This window comes from Notolabrus celidotus, chromosome 5, assembly GCF_009762535.1.
Source record: "Notolabrus celidotus isolate fNotCel1 chromosome 5, fNotCel1.pri, whole genome shotgun sequence".
NCBI lineage: Eukaryota > Metazoa > Chordata > Actinopteri > Labriformes > Labridae > Notolabrus > Notolabrus celidotus.
This window is the reverse complement of record NC_048276.1, coordinates 13,427,068-13,454,383: the sequence shown is the minus strand read 5'-3', so window position 1 is coordinate 13,454,383 and position 27,316 is coordinate 13,427,068. Positions and strand designations below refer to the sequence as shown.

The 27,316-nt window shown below is 39.1% G+C and overlaps 1 protein-coding gene across 1 annotated transcript in view; it reads left to right on the top strand.

Annotated features, from left to right (window-relative positions):
- The first annotated feature begins 272 nt into the window (after positions 1 to 272).
- The window catches only part of snx19a (sorting nexin 19a), a 137,875-nt gene continuing 110,831 nt past the window's right edge, over positions 273 to 27,316 (top strand). The window contains exons 1-2 of the mRNA XM_034683787.1: positions 273 to 545; positions 2,896 to 2,937. The gene's annotated coding sequence lies outside the window, so the exon portion shown is untranslated. The remainder of the gene's footprint in view (positions 546 to 2,895; positions 2,938 to 27,316) is intronic.

Here is a 27,316-nt window from a genome sequence, read left to right as displayed (position 1 = left end):
TCCCTCACCTAAAAAGCTTTGTGGCACTATAAAAACTACGCATGCTAAGATAACTTCCATGCAAAACAACTTCACTGTAAAAATTTCCACACAATAACATTTTAACAATACAGAAAAAAAAATATATCAAAATAATAAATAAGAATAAATATATCACTTTGAGAAGTCATCTCACGGGCCGGATTGGAACCTCTGGTTGGCCGGTTTTGGCCCGCGGGCCGCATGTTTGACATCCCTGTGAGTATCCGCAGAGACAGGTGAGACATCCGGCGTGTTTTACGCATGGTTTTACGTCAATTATTTTATGGTCTGCTATGCGAATGTTTTCCTTGTCCCTCTAAGTAAGCACTTATATGTGCAACATTCCACTTGATATCTATGACAGTTATTATGTAGAGATATCAGAAGTTAATAGAAACACCTGTCACGTGACGTCTTAGTGTTAGCTTCAGTTACACTGGATCATTCGAAGCTAACCGTGAAACCCGAACCTATCAAACCACTTCAGGAACTCCACAAGTTTTGGGAAGGGCCAGGTAAATGAGGTACAGTTTTAAAGGAATTGACACAAACTTGTTTTTTGTTCAAAATATTTTAATTCGTTGTCCCATTTATCGAACTTAGGAAAAGTTAGCTCAAGTTATTGACTCATTTTTTGCACAAGATTTCAAGCTAAACCTCGCCCTTTGGATTTTAGCAGGCTGCACTATTATTGTTTTTTATTTTATTTTTATATTTTATTTGTAACTTTTAAACATATCAACAAGACGAAACAAATACAATCAAACAGGGTCTCAGACATGTGAAATTAAATAAAATTTATAGTATTAAAAATAAAATGAATAAAATAAACAGATACATAATTTAATAGAAAACACGTGAAGAAAATTTTAGTTGAAAAATAATTTTAAATGACAAAATAAATGAAGAGACGTAATAAAATAAATAGATAAAAATACATATACATATGAAGAGTTCATTTGCAAAAACAGATAACTAAATTTTTATACATTTTCAAAAAACATATTTCTTTTTTATATAGATTCCTAATAAAATTACATTTTCAAAATATCTCTGATTAGTGAAGTCATTTTGACTTAAGCTAACCCCTATCAGTTGATTGATCATACCAGAAGCTAGTATTAGAAAAAATATGTTTTTTGAAACATTTTTTTAATTTTTCAAAAGTGAGTTAACTGTTTTTTAAAATGAACTCTTCATATACACAAACACACATATGCACACACATTCATACGTATGCTCAGGCTGTACTTCTATTCTTTTTTTGTGAATGATTATCTTTACTTTAGAATTTCCATGACAATCCAATGACAAGTGTGAGGCAAGAAAATCAAAGAATGTGATGAGACTAGCTTACAAGGATTAACCCAATGCATTTTCATATGTTGTCATGTTTTAATGTGAAAAATATGCTGTCTTTTCACAGCAACATATCAGCACACTCCTTCAATTTGTTTTAAAAAAAAAGAAAATAAATATTACTACATCACTATTATTATATGAATGATAATTCAGGAAAAATATAAAGGATCTATATAAAATATAAGATAAGATAAGATATTACTTAAATTCAGACATTCAGTTGTTGCAGCAACCCAGACATAAGTACAATCAAGAAAAGGTTCCAATTAGTAAAATAAAAGAAGTAAAAATAAAGATAGAATACAATTTAGATATATATATAATGTTACAAATGGAATTTAGATAAATACAAATGTTAAAAACTGATTAAATAGCAGTAATTACAGGCAGTATTAAAAATGATTCAGTAGTGACAGGTTGACATGGTGTGATTATGGTTGGTAATGACAGATTAAGCACTATAATAAATACATATGGGTATATATAATATGACTGTAATTTGTAGTAAACAATAATAATGTAATATAACATAATATAATATAGCAAGATAATTATATAATGTAATATGCATTATAATGTCATCAGTAGTCAGAGAGTCAGTATGAGATGAGATGAGGAGTGTGACAGAAAATGCAGGGATGGTATGAATCTGTTCAAAACAATCCAGTTTGGCCTTGTACACCCCTATAAAATGATACAACCCTTTTTTCCAATGTTATTTACAATTACATGAGGTTATTTGGTGAAAAGGATCCTTTATGACTGTAAATCCACGCCACACGAGTCATCTCAAGATATTTTAAGATGATTAAAGGCATTATGTTAGAGCACCAGCTTCAAAATCCAATGAAAATAGACAAAAATGTAAATACAAAAGATGTCTTAAATTAAGCATCACGATGAATATTGACAACGAGGAGATATAAAGTTAGAAGTGGTGTCACTCACTTTCAGCATATGCTCACACACAGACTAGGTGTGATGCAGACACTAGATGGTGCTATTTGATGGGCAATATCAGTGTCTGTTCCTCATGTTTTTTAACTGCAAACTAGTACACTTTAACTGTGTGCGAGTACTTAAACTTACACACAGTTTGCCACATGCACTAAACTTTATTCTATTTAGTGAAATTAGTTGTCAAATATAAATAATTTCATGGTATAACTACCTTCAGCATAGCATTTATGACAACATGAAAGGAGTTGCCTTTTTTAATCCAACCTGGCAAATGTGTCATATACGGCGAATCGGAGCAAATAACAAAATATTAGCTGCTTTAATTAGCCTTAAAAGACCACACTTTATTTATCAAGATAAATATATTTTCAAATGGATATTGTAATTATTGTTCTTAATGGTTCTTAATCTCAATGATTGTTCCAAGATTAGTCCTTCAATAACTTGCTTGCAAAACTGACACCTTTATACATCTGTTACTTCTAATATATGCATGCATTCTTCATTTATTGAAATATCCTGTTTATATTTCATTCATGTTTTACCCTGTAGGGCTCAGAGGGCTGTGAAGATCAGAAACCCTGCAGATAGCAGGTAGGTGTCAAGTGAATCACTCATCTACATGTTGCAACATTTTAGAAATTGTAATTGGTTCTTATGTTGATCTGCACCATGTGTGTCAGGAATCGACAGTTTCAAAACAACAAGGTGAAGCAAGTTCTGATAATCTCACAATAATTGATCATAAAGTTATTGTGTTATATATCTCATAAGAGAAAGAACAAATGATATGTTCGAATTGATACACGTTGCGAGGAGCCTTACAGCATTAATGTGATGTTCGAAGTAGGACTGGGATTTGGGTTGTGGCTCAAACATTGACCAGAAGCTGTATTTGAGTCTGTATAATAATAACATGAAAATAAGTTGTTATCCACCGTTTGCAATAACATGTTCTCCTAACCTGCAGCCGGTCACTGATTGTTTCTACTGGCTGCTCAGTTATTTTGTGTGCTACATCTGAAATCAGGTTGAGAACACTTTGAAACTATAAACACTGTGTAAACACCTGGCAGCACCTGATGGCAGGTGACCTGGAAATATTACCAGCCGCAGCCAACAGTTAAAGTGGCAGGTGCTTATTTCATTTCCTGTTGTTACTTGTTGGGTATCATTTTTTTTTTATATATATCTGGTTGTTTTTGGCTTGTTGCTGGCTCAGGAATATGGCCCTGTCTGCCATGGATCTGCTGAGCTGTATGATCCAGACTTAACTGTTTATTTTTGTACATTATGGTGCAGTACTGTAAATTTAATAACAGTCTAATATTCACTGTCTTTTAGCTTTGAGTTGGTCCTCCTCTTTAGTTGAAAGTTGCTTCCCTTCAACATCCAGTGGCTAACTTGCCTCTCTGTTCTTTTGTGCAGGGCAGGTGATCGATTATCCGTGTGTTTATTGCTGCCCGCTGAGGCTGAAAACAGGCTGATGAGAGCATTAAGAATGAATCAAAACAGTAAACACACTGTAAACCCAAAACACTCATCTTAAAAAAGAGCTATAATACTTCTAAGGAAAACTGCAGAGCCACGTGATTATAATCCCTACATCCTCTACCTTTAATGTTTATGCATAGAGGGTCGCTGCAGTGCAATCCATCTGACAGTGGGCGAGAGTGGAGACGGACAACCATTCATAATCACATTCACACCTCTGAGCTGTGTGGAGGCGGCATTAACCTAACGTGCATGTTTGTGGACTGTGGGAGGAAGAGTGTCCAGTGAAAACCTGTGAGGAATGGGTGCGGAGAACATGAAAACTCCACACAGAGTTGTCTCAGTTGGGCACAGGCTAAACCCAGAACCTTGTTGTTGTGAAGTAACTTTAGTAACTAACTACGTTCCCATATTGCTGCTTGTGATCTAAAGCAGGGGTTCCCAAACTTTTCAGCCCTTGACCCCCAAAATATACGTGCAAAAGACTCACGACCCCCACTGTCCCAAGTGATTCAATGTGTCTTCATTTAGCTGGTCTGCAGAAAATTAGCCCACCTATGCAAGCATGTGGCTGTGTTTCCTGTGCCTTTATGAATTAACCTACTGCTACTGATACTTTTGATAATTAACTGTTCACTAACCCTAAACTTAGGAGTCATCTGGGAAAAAGAAAGGCAGAAAACTCATTACACTTTCTATTTTCAAGGTTTTATTTCAGGTTTAGCTACTATTTTTGTCAATATTTTTTACTATAATGGGTGAAATGTACTATTTTTAGATAACTTACAAAAAAAATAAAAAATTCTAGAAGACACCATACGGCTCCCCATTTGTATCTCGCGACCCCCCCCCCCCCCCCCCCCCCCCCCCCACACACACACACTTTGGGAACCCCTGATCTGAAGCAATCAGTATTACAAAACATTCAGAGTACCATAATAAGGCTGTGCTCTGTCCTCTAGTTTAAAATCTGTTGGATGGGATGTCATCACTGAACTAAAACATGCACTTTATTTGTTTTATTTGTTTGCACTCTATCAGGTACATTAGGTTATTGTTGTTTACTTTGTTACCTAGCCAAGATAAACCAATGGTGTCCTGACTTTATTCGTGCAGAAGCATTCGGGATTCAAAAACATGATTTGAATAAATCAAGACATCATCCACAACTCTGACTCACTTCAATCATCAAATAAAAACCACCTCAAGACCTATCTGTTTGAAAAAGCATACAATACATGACCTCTACCCCCGACCCCCCTTTGTCCTTGTTCTGTTTTATTTACCTGTTTTATTTTTTAGTATTAAGAAAAGCGCTATATAAATCCTATGAATTATTATTATTATTAAGACATGGACATCAGATGTGGCTTTCTGACTTTGTGTTGGAACACAAAGTGTGGCAGCCTTGGCAGTCCTACCACTTCTAGTTTCATCAGTACAGCATGGTCGCATAAGAGTCAGCAGGTGAAGAAAAATGTAGCAAATATATTTTTTAATCGAGTAATAATCCAATGTTCAGATTAAACTTGTTTGCAACTCAATAGCAGCAACATAATCTGGAGATGGGATAAATAATTTCATAATGAATCTTGATGATATCAGATTAAGCCGTTTGCTTTTGAACAAAAGAGCTAGTCATCCTAACTACTAATCAGGTTTGACACAGCTGTCACGAGTTAGTGAGGCCACTTCATATTCTAGAGATGAGCTTAACTGACTTCAGAGTGAAAGAAGACGGGAATGTGAGAGTAGTTCAGCTGATATAGATCAAACAAAGACAGGTACAAAGACAGAAACAACTCCTCATTTCCCTCATTTAGCTGTTCAAACTATCAGGGGCAGTTTGATTGAACTCCTGGTGGACTGTTTGTAATATTTACATGCAGAAGTGGTTTCAAACAAGTTTATTTTAAACATGTCTTAGTTTTAAAGGGATTCAACAATTTAGCAAGAGCAAGCAGGAGCAGTTTTTTTGGGCTAGCTTTAGCCTGAAAGACACATTGAGTGATGTTTCCAAACGCCTCCATGGGTCCTCCATGTTGCCTCTTTTTTATAAAGACTAACACCATCATTGTGGGATTTGTTGCCTTCTTTGCTGATTTGAAACAGTGCAGATGAACTGTGTTTAGAAAAGTCTTTTCAGGGGTCATATAGATAAATGCATTAGTTATAACACAGCTGGAGAGAATCTTATTTAATGATATGTCTTATTCATTTTAAAACACAACTCAAAACACATCTGTTTAAAACTGTCTAATCCGTCTGACGCCAATTGCTCTGTCACTTTTTATTGTTTTTATTTTCTTTCCACTTTGTTAGTTTATATTGTTTTTATTCATTTTGATTTCTATTTTTGTTTCCTTTAATGTGTAAATTGTGTGTATATATATATATATATATATATATATATATATATATATATATATATATATATATATATATATATATATATATATATATCTGTATGGTGTCCTTGAGTGCAGAGAAAGGCGCCTTTAAATACAATTTATTATCATTATTGTGCTCATCAACATTTATTCCTTTTTATTCCTTTGATAATTAAACTCTACGTAAGTTTGAGTCTGAATAGAACGCAAATACTGAATTATTTAGGTACATTTTAATCAGAACTTATAACTGAAAGATAAACAAGATAACTTATTTTCTAGCCTGTGTACCATTTGTAGCAAAGACACAAGTAATAATAATAATAATAATAAACTTTATTGATATAGCACTTTTCCTAACAAGGTTACAAAGTGCTTCACAACAAAAAAGCAGGGAATTACAAAGCATAAAAAACGGTGCAAACAGGGGGGAGAAAAAAGACAGAAGCAAAACAAGGCATCTGAATGCAGAGCAAATTCAAGAATTAGTAAGGAAGTAATGAAATCCTGAAGGTCCAGTTATATTCTTTTTAACTCTTGAGTGGTTGCAAACATGATCTTCGTGTGTTCCTCTGCTTATGGCCAGTCGCTCCAAAAAGAGGAGCCGTTGTTTGTAAATGATGAATGAAAAATGAATAAGTAGCTCAATTTAAATGTTCTGTTTCTTAACTCGTCAGTGAACTTAGTTAACACAAAGAAAGGGGGTTTGTCTCATTCACATGAATGTAGCGAAGAAACAGCAACTCTTGAGTCTTGTTCTGCTCTGTCTTGGAGCTGTTTGGGAGAGAGGGAGGGGAGGTACAGGCAGGAGGAGGAGGAGGAGGAGGAGGAGGGAGGAGGAGGGAGGTGTAGAAAGGTTGGAGGGGGAACCACTGGCAAAGAAGTCGTTTCATACTGAGCTGTTTGTATTCACTGGGAGTCACTGCACCTGTGTGCTTCAGAACTGGTGTCACTCACAGTCCAACCGGTTGTTTATCACCGCTGCCATGTCTGTGCAGCTCGTGCAGCAGGCAGCAGGAGAGAAGCAGAGCTGGACCTGCTACAGTCACAATAACAAAAAAAACTCTGAGCAAAGGATTTGTTTTTGGTGAGTTTCTGCCTCCATCTTGAGACGAAAGAAATCTGAGGAACAAACTTGCCTAGCTGGAATGAAAGGGCTGACAGCAAGCAGACTTGTGTGGACAAGGGTGAGTTACTCACTAACAGTTGAAGTTAGTTTGTTTGGTCCAAACCAGAATCAACAGAGCAGATTTTACCTCTTTGAACTGTCTGTAATTCGCTCCAGTAAACTGTGCAGGACTGGAACACTCACTCAGTTTATCCTAACTTGAGCTCTTATTAGTGTTTGTGTGTGTGTGTGTGTGTGTGTGTGTGTGTGTGTGTGTGTGTGTGTGTGTGTGTGTGTGTGTGTGTGTGTGTGTGTGTGTGTGTGCGCGTGCGCGCACAGGCGCGTGTGAGGGCATGTGTTTTGTTTGTTGAAATGTATGATGTGTCGGCTGGTTTGTGGTTCATCTTTGGAATAGAATCAGCTGCTCCGCTCCTCTCAGGGTATGTCTGGTTTTCTCTTGTTCATTTGTTCAGACATCTCACATGTCCAGAAATAAACACGCGCACACACACTTCCACACACAGGAAGCGACAGGACAGTGTGATGTCTTCACTCCACAGCCAACAGGATTTACTCCTGCTGGTTCCAATAACAGCGGTCCGTTTGTAAAGCAGTCTTCTGCGGTACCCTTACTCAGTTTATAACAGCACAGTGTGTCATTAAGTCAGTAGTTGTCATGCCAGGTTATCGCTGATTCAACTTAAAAACAACAACAACAAATCCTGTGTTTGACACTTCTGGCAAGTTTGTCGCAGTATTTTTCATGTCGCAGCTTTATTCAATCACACATGATTTATATAAATTCAAATAAACGCATGGTAAGCATGAGCTGAAGTGACTATGGATCTATGAATGCTAGCCTACTTTTACTTTACATTAAAACATGCTAGAAGCAGATGTTTTTTGGTTTGAACTTAAAACTGCATAAAAAGTCCAGCTGTAGTGTTCAACTATGACGGCAGATCAAATAGATGACAGAGAAAGATAGAGTTGATCACTAACAGCAATTTCAAGTCGACTGAGCATGCTGGTTTTGTTGTTTATTTGCTGTATTGAAGCTCATCAGACATGAACTTTTTTCTTTTTAATACTCTTTTTTTATTGATTTTTCAATTTTATAAACACAAACATTTGAACAAAATAAAACAAAACACATAGAAAACATAAAAAGTCCCACCCCAAACTAACAGAGAGCGCTGTGCTGTACATATACACAAGAAAAATAAGTAAATGAAAAGATGACAGGAGACAGGTAAACAAAGGGCACATACAAGAAATAAATGAAAGGGCAAACAGTTTTTCATCTTTCAGGCACAGATGATAAGTTATGTCTTCAGCAAGAAGGAGTGCAGTGGTTCCCAGATCCTCCAGAACTTGTCTGTTTTTTGACTAAGGTCATGAGTCAATTTCTTGAGAGGAATAAGAGCAGAGATCTGTGATATCCACATGCCAACTGTAGGGTCCTGAGGAGTAGACCACCGCAGCAAAATAAATTTTTTAGCCAGAAACAAAAGAATTGTCATCAGAGATGTAGTGTCCGAGTCCAAGAAATTGTCTGGAGCATGGTTAAGTAGACAGAAAGAGGGAGTCAGCGAAAACTGTTTACCAATCACCTTCTGAATTACAGAGTGAACCCCCTACCAGAAAGTTTGAATGCGGTCCCAAGACCAAAACAAATGGATAAATGTACCTTTATGTATATTACATTTAGAACAAAGATTGGAAATGTCAGGGAACATTCTCTGGAGGTGCTCAGCAGCATTTAAATCATGAAAGTTCAGATCACACACAGTAACAAGAAGAAGAGAAGCTGATGTGCTCTGCTGGTGTGATAACAGTGGATATGGAAAGCAGATTTGTGAATTCAGACATCCAATGGTGTGTCTTTTGTCAATTTTCACTGTTACAAATATACATTTTTTTAAATAACAGTTGCTGAAGTTGCAAGTTACCACCATGGTCCAGGTGTAGAACAGATACACAAGCCGTCACACAAAGCTTTCTAAGAACCCATTCCAAGTGCCTGCAGTGAACGATCCCTGGTCTGAAAGCTCTGTCTGAGTCAATCCGAAGGTAACATGACTTTGGAACTACTCTGAAATAGATGAGTAGAAAATAATCTCTATATCTGAATACATTCTCATGAAGCAGATGTTTCACAAAGACCCCACAGTTCATCCCTCTCAACTCCTCTTCTTATTGAAGGGCTGGGTTGTGGTGTCTACATGCAATGAAAGGTATTCCAGAAATCTGCTCTTCCAAGAAACTTTCTACAGCTCCTAAACCTTGAGATTTTCTCAGGCCAGATGAGATCTAATCCCACCAGAGGGTTCTGGGTCTTCCCTTGGCTCTCCTCTGAAATGGGCTTTCCCAGAAAACTTCAAAGGGAGGCTTACAGGATGCATCCTGTTTAGTGTTGCCCTTCTGATGCAGAGGAGCAGTGGCTGCAGTCAGATCTCCCTACTGACGTCAGAGCCCCTCATCCTGTCTGATATTGTATTCATACCTGGCGGGAATAGAATCATGCTTGCTTTATTTTTACGTGTTTGAACGCCCAAGCGTTTTGTGATTACTTACTTAATTTGCACAAGTAACTTGCTCATACATCTTTGCATACGTGAGTACCCAAAGATGTAGGGCTGGTTATGCTAATTGGGACTGTGCAAACTTGCTATAGCTGATATCAAAGGTCAAACAAACATTTTCTTAAAGCTGCAGTTGGTAGGATTGGGGTAAAAAAAAAAACGGTTGGCAAAAAAATCATAACACTCATCAAAAGACATCAATAAATGAGGTATTTTGAGATTATGGCGAGAGCTCTGTGTTTTCCTCTGCCTCTGTATCCAGCAATCTATAATTTCCAATCGCTCCCGTTAACTCTGACCAATGAGAGCCACTCCCCTGATTTTTCCTCTTACATTGTTCTGACTGAGCTTGCACTATGATCTGTTTGTTGGCGGGGCTTACAGGAGCAGAGAGGGGGGGGCAGGTAAATCTGGTGTGGAGGGGTAGTGTTGACATTCAAAATCTCTCCCTGAACTGATGTTTGTTCCAGGACTACCAACAGCAGCTTTAATTTATTGGATAATCTGACCTCTTTGTTTACTGTCTTTTTCGAATGTCCCTCCACAAATTTGTGACAATCTATCTTGTTTCTCATTGGCCTAGGTTGGTTTTCTGTGGTCCATCTACGATCTGTCACAGCCCCGGAGTTGATCGGTTTCTATTCTAGTCAATGTGTTAACTTCCACTGGATCCACTCTGTTGAATTCTGTCAGCGTCTCTGGTCCAGCAGGTTGTAGCCCTCTGGATCAGATATGCAAGACTTCTATTTTTGCAGGATGACAGAGCACAATCATTGACTGTATAAAAAATGGACAGACTATCTGTGACGTCACCAATCTGTTCCTTAGCGCTGTTTTAAAGCCAATCATCAATGGCTGCCACATTTGAAATACTGAACACAACCAAACTTTCTGAGCTAGTGGGAGGTAAAGAGGTGGGCCGTTAGCATTTTGGCTAACAGCTACAGGGTGCCCACCTGTCAATCAAGTCAGCCATGTCCTTATTTGGGCAAAACTTGTAAGTTTAATATCTTTGAAAACACCAAGTTATAAAAAATTCACCCCTTGTACAGTATGTATCAATGCTGTAGCATGAGCCATAGGTCTGTGTAGCCCCATGCCTGCGCATGTAGCCTCATGGCACCTCCTCAAAAATGTAACTGCAGACAGCAAGTCCTGTGATTTACACGCTGGACGACTGTATTTACATCATGTGGAATTGTTGTACATCAACCGTACATCAGTCATCGGTCTTCTTTGTAATACTTGCAGCAAGATCAACAGCATTTATCAGCTCCAACCCAAGCGGCAACCTCCATATAAAAACTGCAGTTCATCGAGGATCCGCTTGAGGCTGGCTCCGGAAGTACCGGAAACCACATACACACCAATTCAAAAAAGCTGATCTTTACAGCAGAAATAAACATGTTTACAGCCTGGTACAAAAGACGAGTGTAGTCTGGATAGCTCATTTCTTGATCGGCACACACTGTACGGGGTCGAATTTTTTTCTAACGCGGCAATTTCAAAGATATTGAGATTACGAGTCTTCCAATGAGAGGCACAGCTGACTTGATTGACAGGCGGGAACACTGTAGCTGTTGCCGAGGAGGTTCAAAGCCCGCCTCTTTACGTCACAATCGCTCGACAGCAGCAATATGGCTGCCACCGACGATTGGCCTCAAGACAGTGCTTCAGAAATAGATGGGTGACATCACGGATACTACGTCCATATTCTATACAGTCTATGCTCCAACCTGACATAATACACTCTGAGGTTCCATAGCACCCTGTGCACAAACAAGCAGAAAGATGGTCATGTGACTAGCATAGAAATCACACTGCCTACTGGCTTAGTACTGCAGAGTGACGCAGACGGCATCACCCACTACGTCATAGAGTCAACACAAAAGTACGAACAAAGCTTAACACTATCAAAAAGGCAACGTGGAAGGGTCTTGTGTCTGTCTGCTGTTTAATATAGAATTCACTGCACTGAATTATAAGATTGAGGTTAGTCCTTAAACTGATCCTTGCAGCACAACTAAAAGTGCAAATTCAGCAGTTTTAACATCTGCTAACTGTCCAAGTTACCCTCAAGGACACATTCAAATATGTCTCCCCAATGGCTAGTGCTCTAGTGATGACACCACACTTTTTCATCTGGCTCTCAAAAATCGGCTTCCAAATCTAGGGGAAAGACTGGGACATAAGATACTGTATGTATCAAAGTTTGCTTCAGATAAAATGCATTAGGAGCACTGTTGAGGAGTAGCAGAAAAAATAATTTACAAAAAACAGTGTTGGGGGTTGTTTTGAAGAGAAGCATGTTTCGGGCCCTGCATGCTTCACATTCTTAGCTGCTGACCTCTATGGAAAATAACAACAGCCGGGCTTGAAGGTCATGCTGCACCGGCCATTGGCTGAGGCTGTAGTGGTACCAAACTCCATGTTTGTGAGCCCAGTGAACTTGTACTCTATAATTATATGACCCTTTATGGGGGATGTGGCATAATGATTAGAAAACATTCAAAACACAACCTTGAATTATTAAGTTAATGTATTTTTCTTCCAAACTGCTAGCCCAGTAATGTTGAAAGATGCTCCCGTCCTTTTAATCGTCCATCTCTTGCCTTTGTGCAGTCTGGCTATCATATTTACCCAATGAGATATGTGCAAAAGTGATATCACCATGCAGCTTATAGTAGTGTTGTAGTACGCGAGACCGGTCTCGAGGCCACTTATTTCAGGTCTTGGTCTTGTCTCGGAATTGAAAGCATTTTTACTCGGTCTTGTCTCGGTCTCTGTGCGGACTCTGTATTTTATATCAAGACCGGTCGAGACCACCACTGATGCACTCTGTGTCCCTGTCATTATTGTGATAAGAGAAAAAGCGAAACTTAAGGAGTCAAAAGAAAGGCAACAAAGACAAAACCAAACCTTGTGTGTTGCTGCCAATAGTATTCAAAGCAAACTTAAATAAAACAAACAGAAGTCTTTTATTTTGTTAACTCTCGTGATGATTTTTCATTGATATTTAGTCTTGGTCTTGCCCTGCCTTGGTCTTGGTCTTGGTCTTGACTCGTTCTCAATCCCTAAATGTCTTGGTCTTGTCTTGGTGCACTCTGATCTCGGACATGTCTTGGTCTTGGTTAATGTGGTCTTGACTACAACACTAGCTTATAGCAGGGGGACTGTTATGTACATGTTTTATGAAATGAAGGATTTTTATGAGAGAGGATGTTTATTAGGGTTAGAAACATTTCTTTACAGAAAAAGTGTTGCATTAAAGAAATCAGGACAAATTAATTACAAAAAAGGGACTAAGTTATCAGTAACATTGAAAACTTCTGATTGGCTGATTGCATATTGAAGCGATATCTATAACACAGTTTTCATTGATAGGACATTTTTTTGCCAATGTTTTGACCAAGCATCAAAGTGAATAGTTCCTAACGTTCATCTTTTTTCTCTGCTCATTCTCAGAACTGTTGCAGTTGCATCTGACTGCTGGTTGTGGGGATATTGTTGTTGCTTCATGTGGAAAAAGTGGTTTTGAACAAAATATCTAAATCATTATTTAGCTGTATTTCTGTCCAGGTCAAAAAGAAATGTAATGTTTTTGTTTTTACACAATGTTGACCTCTTGTTTGGTCAGAATCAGGTTTGTAATTTTGAGTAAGAGGCATCAATCTCACTTTATCCATAGTAGTGTCACTCTGTTATTAAAGCAATCCTTATTAGCAAAGTCTATTAAGCTAACGTAATAATATAAACATCAGCCTGTTCATATTTACAGATTCAGCAATAAGCCATGCTAGGGACCTGACATCCTACATACAAGTATCAGATTAATCAGGATTAATGGGTAGCTGTGCAAACAGTGCACATCATGTGCACGTGAACCAGTGGATCATACGTGGATTAGTTTTGTGCTGTGTGTTCAGACAGTGGGGAAAGATGACTGGTCTGAACCTGCTCATTTTTTTTGAGGTTGGACAGCCCCTCGTAAAAGAAACGATTCTAATAAACTAACTCCTGGTGTGCCTGCCAGACCACACACTTGCTGTCGGCTGTAAAATATGACCAGGCTGCTTCCCTTTTTCTCCTCTCACTCAATGCCCTTTTGACCCTCTCTCATCTCTTCTTTTTATCTCTAAACCCCTATCCCCTTATCTTTTGCTTTTCTCTTCCTTTTCTGTCAGTTCCTGTTCACACTTCCTTTGCCTCTTTCAATGACTGCTCTCTCATGTTTTTCTGATTAAAGCACATAGTTGTAATTAAGTGATGCATCATAAATACTGTTAGTTTGATTGGGACCATACCTTTGGTTATTTCAGCCTGAAGTCAAAGTGAAAGCCTCTGGAAACATGACATGAACATGTTCTTAACATCTATAAGAGCAGTAAAAAAAACATTATTTGGGAAACATTTTGTTTGTATCTACTTTGGAAAACTTAGGGTTTTTAATTGATGACATATTATTTTTAAAGGCGCATATTCCATATACTAAAAGCTGAAGTTTTTTCTCTGATTTTAATGTAGAAACCATAAACTGTATAAAATATGGACGTAGGATCCGCAACATCACCCATCTGTTTCTGAAGCGCTGTTTTGAGGTCAATCGTCGGCGGCAGCCATACTGTTGCTGTCGAGCGATTGTGACGGAAAGAGGCGGGCTTTGAGCCTCCTCGCCAACAGCTACAGTGTTCCCGCCTGTCAATCAAGTCAGCTGTGCCTCTCATTGGAAGACTCGTAATCTCAATATCTTCAAAATTGCCGCGTTAGAAAAAATTCACCCCCCTACAGTGTGAGCCGATCAAGAAATGAGCCATGCAGACTACACTCGTCTTTTGTACCAGGCTGTAAACATATTTATTTCTGCTGTAAAGATCGGATTTTTAAATTGGTGTGTATGTGGTTTCCGGTACTTCCGGAGCCAGCCTCAAGCAGACCCTCGATGAACTGCAGTTTTAAGCACTTCTGCACTGGACTCATAATTTTAGACCGGAGGTTGCCGCTTGGTAGAAACCATAGACTGTATATTAAATGGATGTAGCATCTCTGATGTCACCCATCTTTCTGTTTCTGAAGCCGATCATTCGCAGGTGTCATATTGGAAATGCTGAACTCAACATAACGTCTGGCAAGCCATTGTGAGGTAAAGAGATGGGCCTTTAGCTTTTGAGCTAAGAGCAGGGTGCTCACCTGTAAGTCCAGTCAGCCAAGCCCTCTTTAGGCAAAACTTGTAAGTTTGATGTCTTCAAAAATAAAAAGTTTTTAAAAATTCAACCCATGTACAGTGTGTGCCCAGAGAGAAATTAGCTATTCAGACATAGGCGTGTTCTGAACTAGGCTGTTAACATGTTTGTGAACGGGTGTGTATGTGGTTTCCGGTGTTTCTGGATGCTTGAGGAACTGCAGTTTTAAGCACTTCAGCATAGGCTTCATATTTTAGAACCAGAGGTTGCCAGGTGTCCTGCTTTCTACCTGTCCTTGATTATGGTGACATGTCGTACGTTAATGCCTCTGGTGGAAGTCTCCTCATATCAGTGAATATCATAGTGCATCACAAACTCTGGCTTTCTTACTCACCGTTGTACTTTTTATTCCAAAGACATTGGACTGCTTTGAATATGCCTCGGATTGGTCGTTGGTATACGTTATCTATAAATTTATTCTGGGAAACATTGTGACTACCTTGCCTCTCCTTTAATCTTTTAAGATGGAATTGGCATCCTTCGTTTGTTAGACATTGTGCAAATTGTTGTTCCGAAAGTCTGAACTAAGTTTGGAAAGGAAGCTTTGAAGTACTCTGCACCTTTTGCTTGGAACAATGGATTGACGATTTTAAATTACTAAACTTGGTTAGTCTGAATGTCTTAAAATCCTGAGTGAAAACAAACATCAATAACCATTTGGAAACCTTGTTCAAAATCATTTGATTTTACACTGCAGACCATTTCTCAGGGCTGTGTGGGCATGGTGGCTGAGGTTATGATTGACACATGTCAGTCAAACTAAACTATGGCAACAGTCACAACAAACCATGGAGCGACACAGAAAGAATGTAGTCCAACCCTACATGTTTGAACCATCTGACTCAGAGGACGAAGAAACCCTAGCATCTGAAAAATGTCTGAGTTTCTGAGTGCTGAGTTACAAGATACTTACAGGACTCATTGCTTTTAGCACACCGTACTCAGGACATTGGAAACATGTGATACCTGAAGAGGAGGAGGCTGAAGTGAAGGAAGGCAGGGCTGCAGGTGCCAGATGAAGATGTTTGGCTAAGCTCTGAGCTTTCTGGGGAAAGTTGGTGAACTGGTCCTGGGAGATGGTAGCTAGCGATATACCTAGACAGACAGACAGACAGACAGACAGACAGACAGACAGACAGACAGACAGACAGACGGATTACAGGCAGTATGTGGTTCGCAAGAAAGCCACTTGCAAAGGCGATGAAGAAAGGAGTTTGATTGGACGTACAGAGATTGATTGAGCCGGAGCAGAGTAATTTTGTTGCACATGTGTGGTTGTGACTAGGCAAGCATTTTTATATGTTTGGTTAGATATTTATTTCATATTAAACTTCCAAGTGTAACCCGCCCTCTCAACAACCAGTATCAGAACACTTTTAAACACTTTACTGATCATATTTTAAAAATAGGTTAAAGTTCAGTTGTGAAATTTGAAGACATTTATTAGGACGTACGTATAATCATAGATGCCATAGTTAGAACGTTTTGGTTTATTTTGGTCACTAGATGCCTTAAAGTTTTATTTGCAACTCTCCTTCTTATCTCTTCTGTCCATAGAAAACATAAAGGAGATTATTCTAAACCTGAAATAGATTTTGCAATACCGTAATTACCACTGTCAAGCCCTGTTACACATAATTTGGGCCAAGTAGTTGTGTGCGGGAGATTTATTTCTCCCAAAGTAGTGAGAGATCACTTTTTTGCTTTGCTACAGCCATTCCTAAAAGTAAACGTGCATACACCTTTAAGGCCAGTGACACTGAGTCAGTGACGATGCTTACTAGAGGAAGTAAACATTTACCAGCGTGCAGAAAGCAAAACAGCGGGCCAAAAACACAGCTGAGAGAGGATACTATTATCAGCAACCAAATGAGCTAAGTTACCGAACCAGATGGGGAGACTGGCTTGCAAAAACTGGTGCCAAAAAAACCCCCCAAAAATGAAAAAAATCCGTTCTGCCCTGTTTTGATTTCTCCACCTTTCTGTAAATGTGTGTGAAACGAGCCGTTTCAGTTTTCTGTGTTTTTTTACGTCACGTGTGTCGGTCTGTAACGGACGCCAGAGCTCGGAGCTTGTTCAGCCCATAGACTGTATAAAATACAACTCAACCCCTCCTCCGTTTTTCATTACCTGCACACATGTGTGCAAACAAGGAGCTTAAGAGGGAGGCATGCTAGTTGTAGGCTGTCTTAATAAACACACCTCTTAGACCAATATATTTTGATGAAAAAGAGTGTAATAGGTCACCTTTAAAACATCTGACACAGAGCGAATTACTGTAATTTGCAAACTGTGCCATCTTGCTGTCTCAGCCAAAGGCGGTAACACCAGTCATTTGTTTCATCACCTCCGAACCATGCATGTCCGCGAGTATGAGAAAGCTACGAGAGCTAAAAGTGCTGGTGGTTTTGCTGCAGCTGGCAGCTCTGCAACACGAGTGCACCCGAAAGCAACGCAAATGTCAATACCGGCCACTGACCATCCTCTCGTATGGCACAGCAGTAGTGAACGTGATCTGATAACCAACAAACTTCGATAAATGATAAAAACATGAAATATTGAATCAAAACAGATTTTTTATTTGTATACTCTGTAATATTATCTTTTTTTATTTTTGCATTTTTTTAATGTCTGCTTTAATTGAAAGAATCCTCTACCCTTTTTACTTCAAATTTGTATTTATGCTTTAAAAGCCCAGACTGGGTGGGGATTCATTTCATTTCTCAGATTTTTTTTATAGGGGTAAAGAAAAAAAATCTGTTTATATTCATGTTGAACAAACACTAAAATTTTCCTGCAAAAGAAAACATCCAGAAACAAGCACCAGCTCGTGATGTTTCACGAAGCAGACATAAGTTCTTTTGTGTGTTACCTGTTTACATGAGAGATAAATGCAATCACTGTAGCCGAGGACTTCATACAAACGGGAACTCTTCCTGCTCTGTAGGGCCTCACTGTGTCACTCCCAGTAACCTGGGGGTTGCTTCTTAGAAATCTGGCTATTGACTAGAGAACTGGACCAAAATAAACAACATACTGAGAGGGATTAAGGGTGTTGAAGAGCTTCTAAAATTACAGCCCTCAGAACATATCCAGATGTTGCTGTCCTGATCCTCCTCAGGTAACACACGTGACAGAGCCGCAGTGTGTGGAGAGGCCAGGAGAGGAGAGAGCGGCTCTTTGCCGAGCACCCCCTCTGGGTGAACCTCTTAACTCTTTTTTTGCCATCCTGGACTCCAGCTGGTGTGATCAACCTGCTACAGAGACAGAGGCTCTCGCAGTGAGAGAGTGTGAAGCGGTCAGGTTCTGTGTCTGCTGCTGATCACATATGAGCCAGTGAGAAATATACACACAACTAACAACTGTATGGAGAGATACCGCAGGTCTTTTCTTCCTGCAGTGGTCAGACTATATAACCAATCCTGTGTGTTCACATGTGTCCAGTGTGTACATATGTGGGATGAGGTGCACCATTGCTGTGAGGCTGGGTGGATGTTTATTGTTTATTGTGTTTATACATGTATTCCTGTACAGACGGTGGCAACAAATCTCCTTATTAAGGACAAATAAAGATCTATCTATCTATCTATCTATCTATCTATCTATCTATCTATCTATCTATCTATCTATCTATCTATCTATCTATCTATCTATCTATCTATCTATCTATCTATCTATCTATCTAATATATATATATATATATGTTGTAAGATATGCTTATTTTTTACCTCTTTAATTTTAATTTTAATTGCTAATAACTTTTTAATAATTGTTACTTTATAGGCTCTTGTTTGCTTTATTTTTTATTTTTTGCACTGTCTACTTTGCTACTGTGACACTTGAATTTCCCCGTTGTGGGACGAGTAAAGGACTATCTTATCTTATCTTATCTACTGTACAGCTAGTTTATCAAAGGTGACACACTCACCTGTTCATCTTTGTTGAGTGTTAGATCTTTGAAGTCATGAGGTCCTGCCTTCACTTAGACACTAGAAAGAAGAAAGTTGATTTATTTGTCAGTTTCTTTCAAAAATAAAAGGCTTTAACCTTTGCCCTAGATCTGATGTGTTTGAAAAATGTGGAACTGACACTTTCTGGTTGTAGCAACTCCAGTTATCCCAATCTTTTTAAAAATGGGTTTTCAAAAGGCAATATATGGAGACATCCCGAAACATTGTCCAGCACATTCTGTGCACCGCCTTAAAAATACTCAGTGATGAGCTTTTTGTTTGGGTGTGTGTCAGCAATGATCAGTGTTATGTCTTTGGTGGTGATCCTGGAGAAGTGAGGATTTGTACGGTACAATACATAGTAAGACAACACAGTATAACACTGAGTGTTACTTCACATACAATCCTTTCTAAAACCAGGTTTTGATTATTCTTTTCATTTTAAAATAATTTCTGAAAGAGAGCGTGAGTGAGAGCTCAGACGAATGCGCGAGAGCAAAGAAACGTTCTATTACACACAGAAGCGGAGGGAAAAGAACAGAAACTTCAGCTGGACAGCTCTCCTAATGTAACTCAGTTTACCAGGGAAGTGTGTGAACAACGTTGTAGACTGAGTGTCTGTTAAACGAGTGATGCCGTCTAATAAACAGCTCCAATGTGTGTTGTTGTGTATTGGTACAGATGTGGAATGGATTTGCATATTGCTCTTTTTTTTTGTTGACCTGGTCCTCAGGGGGCTCCATAGCGTCCTCGCAGTGTTCAGTAGGTGATTATATCTGACATGGGCCTTCATTTTGAAGTGTTCCATCATTCACTGTCACAGTCTTAATGCAAATCTTGCACAAAGCCTTGTCAAGATTTGCTGGATCTTCCTTGCCCTATAGTCGGGACCCGAATGCTTCCAAATGCAGATGTGTTTTTTTTTAGGGACCATTTCTCTTGGGGCCTAAATTTTTGTTTCCTGAATCTCCCTTCTGACTGGCAGCTGTCACTTGACGATACGTCCATAAACTTAATATAATGTCATCTCCAGTTAACTGTTAAGAAAATAATCAAACTATCAGAGGATAAACTGAAAACTCAACCACACAACGTGAGCCGGACAAACACCATTTATCCAGGCATTTATTAGATGTATTGCACCTAATTTTTTTTTTTGACAGGCAATGAAATATCGATATCTTTACTTTTATTTTATTTTAATTTTATTAAAATTATATATATATATATATATATATATATATATATATATATATATATATATATATATATATATATATATATATATATATAAAGGTTTTTTAAGTTATATTTTTGGGGCTTTTTATGCCTTTAATTGAAAAGCTAGCTGAAGAGAGACAGGAAACATAGGGAGCAGAGAGTGGGGGAAGACATGCAGGAGATGGTCGCGTCCAGGAGTTGAACCGGCAACCTCTGCGACGAGGACTGTAGCCTCTGTACGTGGAGCGCTTAGACCGCTAAGCCACCAGTGCCCCAAAAGTTTGTTTTTTTTTTGTTTTGTTTTTTTACTTTTTGCCTTTATTAGATAGGACAGCTGAAGAGAGACAGGAAATGTGGGGAGCAGAGAGTCTGAGTAGACATGCAAGAAATGGTCATGGCCGGGAGTGGAACCTCTGTGATGAGGACTACAGCCTCTGTATGTGGGGCGCTTAGACCGCTAGACCACCACCCCCCGGATATCTTTACTGTTCTTAAAGCTTGGGTTGGTAGTCAGATTTAGATACTCTTCTTGTTATACTGGTTAAAATGATCTTTATGTCCCGATGGCAATTGATACATATAATGTGTTCCGAAAAAAGACAGTCCCGAGGAAATGCTACATTCAAATTCATGCTAGTTTTCCATGGCTACCAACCCTAATGTTAAATACAGCGGGATACCTTAGTACCTTATTACCATATTACCTCCCAACCTTAGTGCCAGTGAGCTGCAACAGCAAGAAAGTGAACCAACATGCACATACGTAGGGTCAAAATGCTGGAACACTTGAATTATACCATAGCTTGTTGTTTTGTTGGGGTTCTCTCCTCTCTCTCCCAACTTGCTGGATGGATCAACGTTGTGTCTGTTTTAGATTTTCTGTAGTTTCAGCCTCTGCAGGTTAGATTGGAGTTACTGTTCATGGTTTTGAGGGTTAGAGTTTGTATTAAACTTTTGTTTGACAGTTAGAGCAGTAGGATTTGTAACCTCATCACTCTGAAGGGTTTCATGTTGCATTTCTATGACGTAGCTTGTTGTTTGTTTTTGTGAATGTAACACCAATCCAATATTTAAGGACACACTTTACCTCAGTTACATATTTTCTTATGAATACATTAATGTACCAGATTGTATTTGCTGACCTTGCATTTTTTTTGGGATACTTTTTCATGGCCGTAACCAACAATGGTGGATATTTTGAAGTAGATATCAATGTATTGGTTTGATTGTTGACCATACTTTGTGACTGTATATTGAAATATAATATCAAGATGGTTACATCAGAATGTGGGAGGTGACCATTTTTAAGTAAGCACTGTGGGTTATCTTAGAGCTGGGCGATATTGAAAAAGATGTCATACCGATAACATTTTATATATCAGTCGATATCGACCATTCCACAATAAATATCAGATCATTCTTTCATTTCATTGTAAAGGCAGATTTTGTTCTCCTGAGTGAAAGTTGAAGAATTCAGATGGTTTGTTAGCTTGTATCTGGGATTTAGTAGTTAAGTAAACAGCCAAAATATCTTAACTAATGAAGTTTAGTGGCCTTTCTTGTCGGGCACGTTTTCACCGCTCAAAACCTGCCTACCTCTTACCCTGCAACATGATTGGCTGTTCCATGCCGACTTCTTCTTCTGTTTATTGTTCGGTGGGAACTAGTGTTTAAGACACACTAGCACACCCCTCCCTTTCCAGTGGTTGGGGGGTGTAATTCCAGGTTTCTATATATTGTTTTATCGTACATTTGATATATTTATATTGAGAAAAATAATATCACCATAATTAGCATTATCATTTTATCACCCAGCCCTAGGTTATCTTGCATTTCCTCTTGCTCTCAATCATCTCTTTTGGATTGCTGCAGTTAAGTCCCGCTGTTGGTGTAAACTCTTTTCCAACTGTTGCTGTGAAAAATAGTCAAGTTAACAAAAGGAAATATGTGGATGAACTCAAATCACAATTTTGATCTTAGGCTTTTAAAACTCTGACTTTGCATATTCAAACAACAAACCTCACTCTGACTCCAATCCTGGCTCATAACAGTGGTCCAACTCAGCCAAGAGGATAATCAACTTTGTCAGCAAAGGTTTGCCTGCGTAGATCAAAGGATGTTTGCAGTTTGCACATGAAGAATGTCGTTACATCCATCAAAGTCATGAGGTAAAACCAAATATTGATATTTGCTGTAATGTGACGAGTGTCTATCAAGAGAGTAACAGCAGAATCAGCATCGTGGCATTGCTTTACAGCCCTCATGGTGAGCCTCTGCACCGTGTGCTTAATCCTTGAGTGGAAATACAGACCTTTGGGCTGGGGAAAGAATGATACCTGCTCCCAGTATGTGGGGTGACCTTGCTGAGTGTGCATTTTTTTATGAGGCAAATAGGCAGAAGTGTAAATTTCTAGAGTTTCTCCCAAAAGTGCTGATAGGTCTTGCCTGACTGCTCTCAAACCCCCTGTTTTTATTAAAAGGTGAAGAGAATGTGGTTGTATTTATTCACTTTACTTTAGCTGACTAGCCCCTTTTTATAACCTGCAGCAATGATCATCCAGGGCTTGGCAATATGAATCTAAATGCTTATCATGCTATCATTAAGGCCCTTGCTATCACTAAATTACAGAGGCAAGAATCAGGGCCTGTATGCACGTCCAGCCATTAGCAATGAATACGGGCCGTTTGAACTAATGGTGAAAAAAAAATAGATTAGTGGTATGCATGAGCTAAGTTAACACCCCAACAAAGCATTAAATGTAATGGCGGTAGACCTCACCATTACAGGTGCTAACGGCAGGATAACCGCACCTGTTGGTGGCGGTGCTTTTTGCGCAAAGCCGCCTTCATGTTGTTTATTTTATTTTTTAGGTCTTCTACTGTGCGCTCAGAAACACCAAACGCATTTACCCGGTTCAAGATCTGAAGCAAACTTCCCCTTTCTCCTTGTTTGTTATCTTTGATGATTGACTTGCTGATAACAGCTGTTTGTTCATTCTATATTCTTGTAATAAAATGTCCATTTCTTCTTCCGCTAAAATCATTTTTTCTTGATCTTCTCTCAGTCACACCGTTACCGCTCGCCATGTTTATTGTTGTTTATGCGTAGCAGGCATGTACAATTGGAATTTGTTGGATAGTAGCAGCCGGAGTCTATGCCCACATCAGCAGGCCATCTACGGCAGCGACTCAGAGGAACCTACAAGACAAGGGAGCTCAGGGACTCCGGAAAGGTTTATGGTTAATAGCTTTAATGGGACAGGAAAGTAAGTGATAGGCAGACAGAGGAGAGAGAGGGTTAAAGACGGGATCCCAGTGTGTCTGTTCCCTTGGCAGTCTCAGCCTATAGCAGCATAACTAAGAGCCTGGTCCAAGCCTGAGTCAGCTCTAATTATAATTTTTATCAAGAAGTAAAAATATAAGACTGGTAGATGATTCAAAAGGAGAGGTTCCTGGTTGTTCATGTGGACAGACGTCTCAAACATAGCGGTCTCGTGTGCTTGTCTTCAGCTTTGAAGGATTTTTCATTTCAAGACGTGAAACTCAGAGTCTGTGTCTTGGTATTTGACAATGTATTCATTACCATAGATAATGTAGTCATAAGCATCGTATGACTTGTGTGCCTAACGTCTCTGTGGTGTAAACGCTGGGTTTCTCCCTCAAAATCTGGTTACTGTGAGTCCAAAATATGATCCTGTTCAGTTGTCCTGTTGCAGTATAACCACATGTTGTAGTCTGAGTCTTGACTCTATCATCATGCGTCCACGGAGATTATTTAGAAGCCTGCTCCTCACATTGATATTCAGCGTGTTTAACATTTTGAACACCTCAATACGATCTGTAGCTGTTTAATATCGTCAATTATAAACATTGTGTTGTGAAGGAAAGTTTGATTTTGGGGAAAAAAACGCATTTGGCATTATTTTTGACATGGAAAACAGTCACGTTTTTTTTAATGATTAAACAATAATTGATCGTTAACATTTCCAGAGATCCATCACAGAAAATACTTGAAATTTTCATCCATAATTTAAAGAGATTTACCTTATTTGTTTTAATATTTAATACTTTCATTTGGGAATTGTTCACTTTCCTTTTCTCTATAATTGTTCTGAAATTTTACTGCAAGGTATTTTTTGTACGGTGATTTTAGGGTGCAGTGGTTTTATTTGAGTTCCAACACACCTTAAAATGAAAAATGATTACTTTGTTTACAAAGAAATATAAGACAAAAAATATAGATTGCAACTGTTCATATCTGACAATTGAAATAAAATAATGGTTATTTAAATTTTGAGTTCAATCCAGTTTTCTTGAAAATCGTTAGAGAATCGTGAGTGAATCGTATCATGAACCAAAAATCGAGATTCGAATTGAAATGTGGGTTGAGTGTATCCTTACATCCCTAATTCACACCTCTCTCCTACACTTCCTTTTACTTTACTGAACTTTGAAATATTTTAATTAACTTATTCAATGTCCTTCTAAACAACTAGTCAAACATGACAGAACTAAAAAGACTTCAGGGAGATGTCCCACACGCTGTCTCTTTGCCTCAGTGTTGTGTTGTTGTTGCAAGTGTCTGACTGACAGCAGTTGGCATGCTGATCTTTGGCAGGGGCGCAGAGACAATGAAAAACAAACAATCCCTAACCCTGGGAACTGTGGCTAACAAGCCTTTGACATGTTTTGTTAGATATTATTAGCAGTTGTTTCCATGAGTTAAGACCACACAGTGTCAAGTAAATATAAAAAAAAAGAGTGGGTAGAAGGTTTTCATCAGTTTTTCTCTCTTAAATGTGACGTGGATCTGACAGTCTACTGATGATGAACTGTAATAACTTTGGTGATCCTCTTTATTCTTGGAAACTTTTTATAAAGACCATTTTTTAAAACTATTTTCATTAGATCTTCATTTCTGTAATAAATCAACAGCAACACACTTGATTTTTTAATCACAATTACCAGTTAATGCGTTGTTTTGATAAGATAAGATAAGATACTCCTTTATTCGTCCCACAACGGGGAAATTCATGGAGTTACAGCAGCAAACAAAAAGGTGTACAGTACAAGAATTTAACAAGAATATATAGTGTATATAGAAAAGAAATGTTCATCAAAGACGACAGCTTGGCCATAATTCTCCTGTCAGCCACCACCTCCACAGGGTCCAGGACTGAGCTGGCCTTCTTCACCAGTTAGTTCAGTCTCGCTCTCCTGTAGAACTACTTTACCCGGAACTAAAAGGTTCCTGTGCCCCCATTGTTGTCTGGGTTTCGACCGCGGGCTGAAGTCCCGGGTAGATTGTTCAAATCAGGCCAGTGACGTATGGAGAGAAAAAAATAAATGTAATAACATTTTGAAATCTTAATAAAACCTAAACTTGTATACATTCCCAGGAACTCCCTCTGTGTTTCAACAACTGTGTAAACTCCACAAACACTGACACGTTCAGCCGAAAGTCCCAGGACCTTTGAAAAGTACTACCCCCAAGCAGGGGCTTTTCGGGGGGGGATTAACTACCCCTGAACTTAATTTAGACCCTGGCTCCTCCAGTCGAAACGTTTGTAGTTCAGCGGTAGAGTCCCTAGTTCCGGGGTAAAGTTCCTCTGGTCGAAAAAGGCCTTTAGCGACTACAGTCATGACAGCAAGACGCAGGTTGAAGGGTACCAGAGTCCTCCTCCAACAGAACCACATTGTGCCTGATCATTTACCTTTCACACTATTTAGACTTAATTGGCTGCAGCTGTTTCACCCTCTGCAGAAGATAGGTGCCTCTTGTGTTCTGCTCTTTCACTTCGAGCTGCATGCATTGTGCCAAAAGAAAATCTCAGCCAATGTTTCTTCATCATCTTACACAGATATAACTGTCTGTGTATGCGCGTTCTACTTTCTCACGCAAGTGTAAACAAACATTCAGGCACACATGTGCTCATGCAAACTGTACCTGACTTGCAGTAAATGGAACAGAGGAGGGCCACCTGGTTCCTGTGTGTTTCAGAGAGCTTTACTTTTAGGGCGAGCCACGCTACTTAGTTAAACAAAAGGGCCTCCATGTTGGTCCTCTAGATAAACACACTTTCCTGAAAAAACACGGACACGGTTACACTTTAACCTGCCCAGGGAGGCCACAGCTACATCCTCCCGGACAGTTTAGGTCAGCCCGGGCTACAGTTCAGACCCGCAGCGAGAATCATGCGCTGCACGTGAAACCATGCTGGCCTGTCAAACAATGGAGCCTTTGACGACCATACCCACCCCCCTCCCTCGTCCGCAGTACAGTCAGAGTACTGTCTCTCCAGGGCTTGGGTGTCACTCTACATCTCTGTTGTGCTCCCCTGGAGCTGACCAGCTGGCTTCTAGGCTCTGGGATGTGAGAGCAGCAGCACAGAGGAGCCACAGTCAAAGTTCAGACTAGATTAGCCCAGCAGAGGGGCCAGCAGTGACCCAGCCCAGCAGAGTCCAGGCTATTCCTGCATAAATAACTTGATAAGCTGGACCACTTGAGAGGAGGTTGAACCAGTCTTTTTTAGTCTGACCCTCCCTGGATAATCTCAGCTCTGGTCTGGCCTCTTGGCCCCTCTAAGGGATACTTGTGACTTTGACTTTGGCTGCCCAGTGGGAGCTGATGGTTTAACATGCAGCATGGTACCCTGGGTTCAATTTCAAATTCATGCAGATAAAATATGCATTATTCTGTTTATAAAGTATATTTTTAATCTATTTCTAAGAATGAACTCACAATCAAGAATGAATCATTTATAAGCCCCAGCTCCGTTAAAACAACTAAGAGGTTTTGTTTGGCTGAAAAATAATTTTACAGTTACAATAATATTTACATTTGTATCTATATGAAAGTAAAGCAGTTACCAACATGGCTGTAAAATCAAAGTTATGCTGAACTTGTTTGTATCATAGACTGTAAATAAAATGGGAAGCGTTGCTCCAGCTTTTGCCATTGAATGATTTTGAAGCCAAAATATCC